This window comes from Dermochelys coriacea, chromosome 6, assembly GCF_009764565.3.
Source record: "Dermochelys coriacea isolate rDerCor1 chromosome 6, rDerCor1.pri.v4, whole genome shotgun sequence".
NCBI classification, from domain to species: domain Eukaryota; kingdom Metazoa; phylum Chordata; order Testudines; family Dermochelyidae; genus Dermochelys; species Dermochelys coriacea.
The window spans coordinates 95,915,406-95,923,791 of record NC_050073.1 but is presented as its reverse complement, the minus strand read 5'-3'; the positions used below and the strand labels follow the sequence as shown (position 1 = coordinate 95,923,791).

Here is an 8,386-nt window from a genome sequence, read left to right as displayed (position 1 = left end):
CTGCTCGGCTTTTGGCTGCATAGTTTGGGGGGGGGGGGTGTCCTTGCCAAGCTCATTTTGGTATGTAAGGCTTTTATAGTTACAGTGAGCTGTAGCTCAGGAAAGCTTATGCTCTAATAAATTTGTTAGTCTCTAAGGTGCCACAAGTACTCCTTTTCTTTTAGTGACAGTCCTGAATTCCACACAGCTTCAGTGGGTTTTACAGATATAAGTGCAGTACTTAGGGAAATACCATTAATATCCTCAGACCATTATCACTCAATTCTATTAATAATATTAATTAATATCAGTAATAAATATAACATATTCCTTTCACATTAATATAATTAGCTCTCTTTGCCTCTGTTTACCCAAGGGGGATAATAGCATCTTTTGAGTGCATTGTGGGAACCAGTGAGTAAATGTTTGCAAAGCACTCTTTACAATTCCCCTGATGGGAGGTGCTGTGAAATGTTGTTATTAAGAGATTAAGGGAGCAAATTGCCCCTAGGTGGGGAATAAGTGGCATGAAGGGAGTGTGTGCCTGCTGGACAGGATTATCTGCCTGTTCACAGCTTTGCACTGACCCAGGGCTGTGAGTTTTATTTCTACGTCGGAAGGTGCACTTCTGAGAATTCACTTGTCTATTTTTGCTTTTCCGTAGCCTGGGTAGGTTGGCTTGAGAATAACTAAAGCCCCAGACAAAAATCCACGTCTGCATTGACCTTACAAATTTTTTATCCATTTTTCAAGAAATCAAAAAGTAAAACATACAAGAAGAAAAATATTTAAAATAATACAACTACCATTAACAATGCAAACATGGAAGCTTCTTTCTTTCATTCACTTTTTGATACATGGAAGGACCAGGGCATGACCACAGGTTTAATGTGGTCTATTTACAAATGTAATCTAATAAAAAATAATTATAACTGATATTTTTTATTCTAATTGGCTTAAAGAGAAGATCTCTGATTTCTGCCCCAATCAAAAACTTCCATATTCAGAAAAGTACATGTGAATTTATTTATAGCATATATTACTTTTATGACTACAGCATTTTCTGACTGGCTGAAGTTTTAATTCAGGTGAATGAATGATGGTCAGCTCTCCTGCCTGTAAGCCTGCCTAACTCTGTGTCTTTTTGATATTAAAAGTCCACTAGTATTGAGAGGCAGCAGGTTTGGATAATTTTGGGTGGCGCACAAAACAGGTCCAAATACCGCCCCCGGTGGAGTTTGGTCTCTGAGAGGGAGTTTGGGTGCTGGGTGCGGGCTCTGGGCTGGGGCAGGAAGGGGTGCAGGCTCTAGGAGGGAGTTTGGGTGCAGAAGGGGTTTTGAGCTCTGGGAGTGAGTTTGGGGTCAGGAGGGGGTGAGGGGTTGGGCTCTGGGAGGGAGTTTGGGGTCAGGAGGGGGTGAGGGGTTGGGCTCTGGGAGGGAGTTTGGGTGTGGGATGCAGACTCTGGGATGGTGCAGGGGGTTGAGGTACAGTACGGGGTCAGGGTCGGCGCTTACCTCGGGCTGTGCCAGCTCCCAAAAGCGACCCGTACACCCCTCTGGCAGCAGCTCGGCGCTTGGGGAGGGGGCAGCGCATGGCGACACCAACCCCCGGGGTCACAGGGACGTGCTGGCCACTTCCCGGAGCAGCACGGAGCAGGCAGGCAGGAAGCTGCCTTAGGCTGTGTCTTCAGTGCTAAAAAACACTCCCCCAAGCAACAAAAGTTTTAGCGCTGAAAAGCGCCAGTATAGACAGCACTGTATCATAAAGCTACCACCCCTCATTCAGGGTGGTTATTTTTTATCTCCGAGAGAGCTCTCCCCCGGCGATAAAGCATGACTACACTGCCCACATCACAGTGCTGCTGGGGCCGTGCTTTAACATAGGCAGTCCCACTGTGCTGCCAGTGGTGATGGCTGGGGGCCCCCAGTCCTTTTAAATCGCCCGGGGGCAGCAGGAGGGGCCGGGTGGCACGCGGAGGAGGCAGGCAGGGCCGGGGGAGAGACCCAGCCCCGAACATTGGTGAAGCCGGCGCCTGGGCCCTGAATATTCATGGAGCCCGGGCACCACAGACCCATACAACTTGCCGCCCTGATGGGATGGCAATGATATGTAGGGAAGGGACTTTTGAGCATCCCAAGGACTTTCTCCAAAAAACAAAAATTAACTTGTAAAATAAATATCTATAGATGGAATGTGACAGATTGCTAGGCAAGAAAGGCTGAGTCAGCATTCTGTTCACAGCAGCTCCAATCAAGCAAGGCAGGCTGTGCCTAATTTATGGGTGGGGCAGGGCAGAAAAGCTAATTAAGCCATTAGGCAGAGCCCATAAATAGGCACAGGAAGGAAGTGGAAAGGGGGAAGCAGCATGTGCATATGCGCTCGCTCGCTCGCTCGCTCGCTCGCTCGCTCGCTCGCTCGCTCTCTCTCTCTCTCTCTCTCTCTCTCTCTCTCACACACACACACACACACACACACACACACACACACACACACACACAGAGGAGCTGTATATGTTATGAAGCTGATGGGAATCCATTTGTAAATAAACTGCACAAGGTGTTGGACCAGCACAAAGGTCTCTGAGTAGTTTGTAGACTGGGACAGGAGCAAGGAGGCCATGTTACATGGAATTTCAGAGCTGTATTCAGTTAATAAAGAAAATGAATGTAACTGTTTATAAGATTTTCATAAAACTTGTGCTGCTAATTAGCTTTACCTCTGTGGTGACAGGGTGATCCTATATTATCTATCTGTATCACTAAAATGAGCTAATAACCTGTTGCAATCAGAGTTTGATTTATGCCATATCAATACAGGTGTTGTCAAGCAGGCCTGGCCCATCAATTCCAATAGGAAGGTGAACTCTCTCTCCTTATCCCTGAAATAATACTCCTGTGCAAGGATGTGATATAAGGTACATGGTTGGGGGGAATTTCTGCCTGATTCCTGGTGGTCATTTTGTGCCAAGAAGTATGCTATTTGTGACTACCCTTTTTTGCTCCTTAGCAGAACACTAGTTGGACATATAAAAATCTAACTACATACATAACTTGAATAATGACAAAAGTTACGGAAAAAGACATCATTAACTTGAAATCTAGTCCATTCCAAATGAGACAAAATTAGTTCCAGGTAGTACAGCACTTCCTGAGTCCTGTCCTGTTTTTAAACAATTTCTTGCTGAGTGAAGGACTCTTACAGACAAACAAGAGGCAGAACTGACTAAGCCCCTGATAACAACAGATTTAATAATTTTATTAATATGATGTTGAAGTAAAAAGAAAATGTTACAGAGTTTAAGCATAGAAGTTTCTGGTTATCAGGGAATAAGGGGTGCGAAATTCAGTTTAGGAACGGGTGGCATAAGGGATACATAATCTGCAATCTCCACGATTGGAGGTAAAAGGCTAAGGGGTCAAAGTATAGACATTGAGATATGGGGGTATGTAGTTCATATAATGGCTATGTTCAGGTGTGGAGTATAATGAGTGGATACGATGATGAGGATGGATTTACCCTCATTTGGTGGGATTTAATGTTCAGGGAGTTTATGGTTCCAGTTCATATGGTCCAATGGAAAAAAGTCTCTCAGTCCCTTTCCCATAGTTGATGCACGTTGTTGTACCGGCTCACACCTCCTGGTACCGTCGGTGGCCAATGATGTGTTCGATGTAGATGTCCCTGGACCATCGGATGGTGTCTGAGACCATGAGGCGGCTCATGAGCCGTGCGACCAATCCCACAGTTCCGCAGCACACACTCGTTGCAGGGGTCCCAAGCGCCCAGGGCTCCGACGATCAGGGCATCCATCTGCACCTCATAGCCCTTCGCTCAGGGTGTCGGCCAGGAGGGCGTATTTTTCCAGCTTACAAGCTCGGGCTTTGCAGAAGGCTGGGGTCCTGTTCTCAAAGGAGACCGTGACATTGATGAGGATGATCTTTTTCTGGGCTTCATCGGTGACTACCACGTAAGGTTGCAACTGGCTGTCAGTACTGGGCATGGCACAGTTCACGGCGACCTCCCCCAGGTGCGGTGCGATGGCTTTCACCAGGCGGTTCTGGATGGCATTGTTGCGCAGCTGCCAGGCTCTGGAGTGGGGCTTGCAGCTGCACAGGACATGGGGCCAGGTCTCGTTGGAGTAGTCACACTTCCTGCAATGCTTGTCTCGGTTCCCATGGCAGACGGCTCCGTTGAGCGGGATGCAGTTGAGCCAGGCATGGGGGATGAATCGCCAATCGACGAAATGGGTGAAGCTGCCCCTGGCGAGGAAGTGGTTGCTGGCGTCCCACTTGCTGGTCAGTTCAAAGGCTTTACCCTGGTCCAGTTTATGCTTCAGGGTTTCCATGTACAGTGAGTGGATGGCTGCCTTCAGGGTCCTCTCCAGCATGCCCCTGGTGTTGTCGTCGGACCTGATCTGCGGCACCAGGACTCCCAGCTCTTGGTGCTCCTCGCACCACTTCCAGCTGCAGCCAATGCGCTTCCCCAGGCAACACGTGGCATTGCAAGTGCAGGACCACAGTGAAGCGATGTCGCGCCTGTCCCGTCCGAATTCGCCATCCAGGGAACCGCTCAGGGAGGTGGCGAAGTCTTTGTTGGAGAGGGCTCTGCCGATCTGCTTCTTTGTCACGTCATGGAGGGCATTTGCTGCGATGTTCCTTACCATGGTGTTGGGACACATCAGTAGGTGGAAGGATCATCGCAATGTCACACAGGTCACCCATGCAGGGGATGTTGGCACCACCATGCCTATGGGTGATGTAGACCAGCTCGTTGCTGGCTCTCTGGGGAAGGAACAGCCTTCTTCACCAGCTGCCAGACGATCTTGTCTGCCTTGTTGAGGGGTACCTTCACCACGGCAGATCCCCTTAGGACGAACGAGATGCGGGGGATCAGGAAGGTGTTCAGGGTGTTTATCTTCTGCCATGGTGCTAGCAGGGAGGTGTCGATCTTGACGGTGTCCTGCAAGATCTCCTGGATGGTGTCCTCAGGTGTCTGCTGGACATGGAAACCCATCGGCATGCCGAGGTGCTGGTATGCCTGCCCCTCTGCCAGGGGGATGACGGGCTTGCCCTGGATCTGGAACCCTGTCATCTGCACCGAGTCCCTTTTACTGCTGTCGATGTGGAGAGTTGCACACTTCTTCGCATTTAAGCGGAGCCCCATCCAGTTGGCAGCTCGACTGGTGGCATCTAGCATACATTGGAGGCTCTCTGGCTCGTCCGTGGTCAGGACCAGGTCGTCCGCGTAAGCCAGGACGCTCACTCTCTCACGGTGGGGGTTGAAGCCATCTGTGCCATTGGAGATTGCTCACAGCAACAGCTCCATGGTGAGGTTAAAGATGATGGGGCTGAGGGGACAGCCCTGCTTAAGTTCGCTCCGGATTGGGATCTCGGCGGTCTCCCTTTCGACCGAGCGAATGATGGTGCTGCATCCCTCGTACACCTCTTGGATCACATGAAGGAAGTTCTCTGGCATCCCAAACTCCTGGAGCATGGCAAAGATGTAGTGGTGGGGCATGGACCCAAAGGCATTAGCCATGTTGAGTCACGCTACCATGCACTGCCTCCGCGCCCTTCTGGCGGTTTCGATGGTGGTTTGGAAGACAAAATTGTGTTCATAGCAGCCCTCGCAGGACATGAAGCCTTTCTGGATGGAGCTGATGGCTGCCCCGCTCACCGACCACTCCGTGATCCTCGACGCCAGGCAGCTGGCATAGAGCTTGTACATCGTGGAGCAGATGGAGATGAGCCTCCAGTTGCTGGGGTCATCCCGCTCACCCTTCTTGTACACCAGTACCGCCATGGCCTTCTTCCAGGAGCTGGGAGTCCGGCAGAATCGCTAGCACTGGTTGAAGAACGTGGCGAGGAACAGGCAGCCGGGATCTCACTTTTTCAGGAGGCTGTAGGGGATGCCGTCTTTCCCAGGAGCTGCGTTTTTTGTTTTTGAGAGTCTGGCCATCACTTCCTTGGGCGTATAGTCAGTTTCCAGGACACCTGCTTTGTCGACACGGGGCAGGGGGCAGAGGCACTCTGGGCGCTGCGTGTCATTCTGGGCTATGCGGTCGAATACATCCTTGAAGTAGCTGTAGAGACGCTCAGATGGGCTCGTGCAGTAGGGTGAGGGCCTGTCTAGGATCTCCCTCATGGCCTTGGAGCAGTTTGCCCAGTACAGCTTTTGGATCCTTGAAGCCGCTGCTGGATTGTAGCGGCGACTGGCATCTCTACTTCTGGCTTCCCTGGTGGTGGTGTTGTGGTTTGGAGCAGGCGTTCTGTGGGCAGGCGGGGTGTTCTCCTGGTTCGAACTTCTCCTGGGAGCGATTTCCGCAGACAGTTCTTGGGTGAGCCTGTCTACAAGGAGGTCGAAGTCGTCAAAGGAAGCTGCCGCTTGTAGCTTCTCGGTCCAGGCAGTCTGCCATGGAGTGGCAGCCCTCACCATCAGCTGCTGGCCCTCATGGTCCTCGACCTCGTCTGGTGCAGGCTCAAAGCCTGCATGGTTGGCCTGCCACCTATCTCGTGGGTCAGGATTTCCTTCGGTTGGGTGCTGGGGCGGGATCTCTGGCGGGATGGTGGCGTTGCTGGTGGTCAGAGAGACGCGGTCCGGCTCGGGGGTTGCTGGGACACCGCTGGTCCTTCTAGGAGTGGCTGCTGCCTGGGTGGTTGCTGCTGGAGCGGGAGATCTCCCGTAGGCCGTGTCCCACAGAATGGACTTGGGGGCCGTGCTGGGCCATCTGGCGATGAAAGATCCGGTGCTTTGGTGTGGCTGTGGGGCTGGTTCCTCCAGTGACGGCTGGAGCTCGCAGGGCGGTCTGGGGTGTGGCGCTGGCTCCTCTGGTAGCTGGAGCTTGCAGGGCGGTCTGGGGCTTGGCACTGGCTCCTCCAGCGGCTGGAGCTCGCAGGGTGGTCTGAGGCTTGGCACTGGCTCCTCTGGCTGCTGGAGCTCATAGGGTGGTCTGAGGTGTGGCTCTGGCTCCTCTGGCGGTTGGAGCTTGCAGGGCGGTCCGAGGGGCGGTGCTGGCTCTTCCAGCGACAGGATCTCGAGCAGCTATGCGTGGTGGGGTGCTGATCCTTCTGGGGAAGGGGACGTGCTGGACAGGTGGCAAGGTAGCACTGAGTTGTCTCAGTATGGAGATTTGCTTGGCGACATGAGAGGGTGAGATGGGCCTCCTGTTGGTGAGGACCTGGGTGATGTTCCCCAAGGCAGCAGGTACCTTCTTGATCGCAGCATCCCGTTCAGCTGGCCTGGCGATGGGGGCAGGCTTCTTGACGGCTTGCAAGGCTCTGGAGCAGTGGGCCAGCGCGCAGCAGGAGGGCTGGGAGTCGGGGCAGGAGACTGTGTTGTTCCCTTGAGGCGTTTCCTGCAGGCAACTTGGTGCGTCTTGCATTGCTTCTGCGTCTTGAAGGGCAGGCTGCAGAGGGCACAGCTGAAGGTGACCCACTTGCTGTGACATCTCTTCAAGTGCTTGGTGACGCCACTGAGGAGGTGGAAGCTTTGGGGCAGAGTGCAAATGGGGCAGATGAGCACGTCCGCAGCGAGGGGGTACTGCAGGTAGATGGTGTTCTCATTACCTTGCAGCGGGGGGGTTCCAGCAGCATCAGCGGTATCGCTGGCTGGTTCATCCTGGTGTGGGTGGGTGGGGTCGAGAGGTCCAGCTGGGCAGGCATCCTGAAGGTCCTGGGGTCCCTCTAGATGGTTTCTGAGGCTGGGCAGACATCCAGCAAGGTGCTGGTGACCCTCTGGGTGGTCTCTGGAGAGATGCTGGTCCCAGCTATGGAGATTCCTCTCTTAATGGTGTGTAGAGCAGCGAGATCACCACCAGCATCAGGTACCTGGGCAGCTGCGGGGTGGGAGGTGGTCGCCTCAGAGCATCTTGCAGCTGTAGAGTGGGAGGGCTCTCCATTGGTGGCTGGTGTTGTTGGAGAGTGGGGGGGGCTCTCCATCGGCAGCTGCTGTAAGGCGGGGGGGCTGTCCCTCGGCGGCTGGTGCTGCTGAGGAGCGGGGGGGATTTCCTTCTGGTTGCGATGTCCCAACAAGCCGGCCTCAGGATCTTACTGGAACAGCATCTCGGAGGGGGTCCTTCGAGCAGCCACCGTTCTTCCCCTTCGTGCTGCTGGTCTTCAATTTCCTGGAGGCCCCTAGGATCTTCTTTGTAGTCATTGTCCGAGAGACCTTCTGTGGAGCAGCAGTGGTGGTGGTACACGGTGCAGCTGGGGATGTCTTAGGAGCAGAGAGAGGATTTCCTTCCAAAGTAGCAGCAGCAGAATACATCTTCAAAGCATCATCAATTTTTTCAAAATGGCAGCAGGAGAATCCATCTTCAGAGCAGGTGTTGCAAGTGTTCATCAAAAGAGATTAAACTGATAAGAACAGATACTACACTTGATCTTAGCTCATAGAGCCAAAAACCTGT

At 52.7% G+C, this 8,386-nt stretch overlaps 1 pseudogene; it reads right to left on the bottom strand.

Annotated features, from left to right (window-relative positions):
* Window positions 1–8,206: 8,206 nt before the first annotated feature.
* LOC119858151 lies at window positions 8,207–8,386 on the bottom strand (annotated as a pseudogene).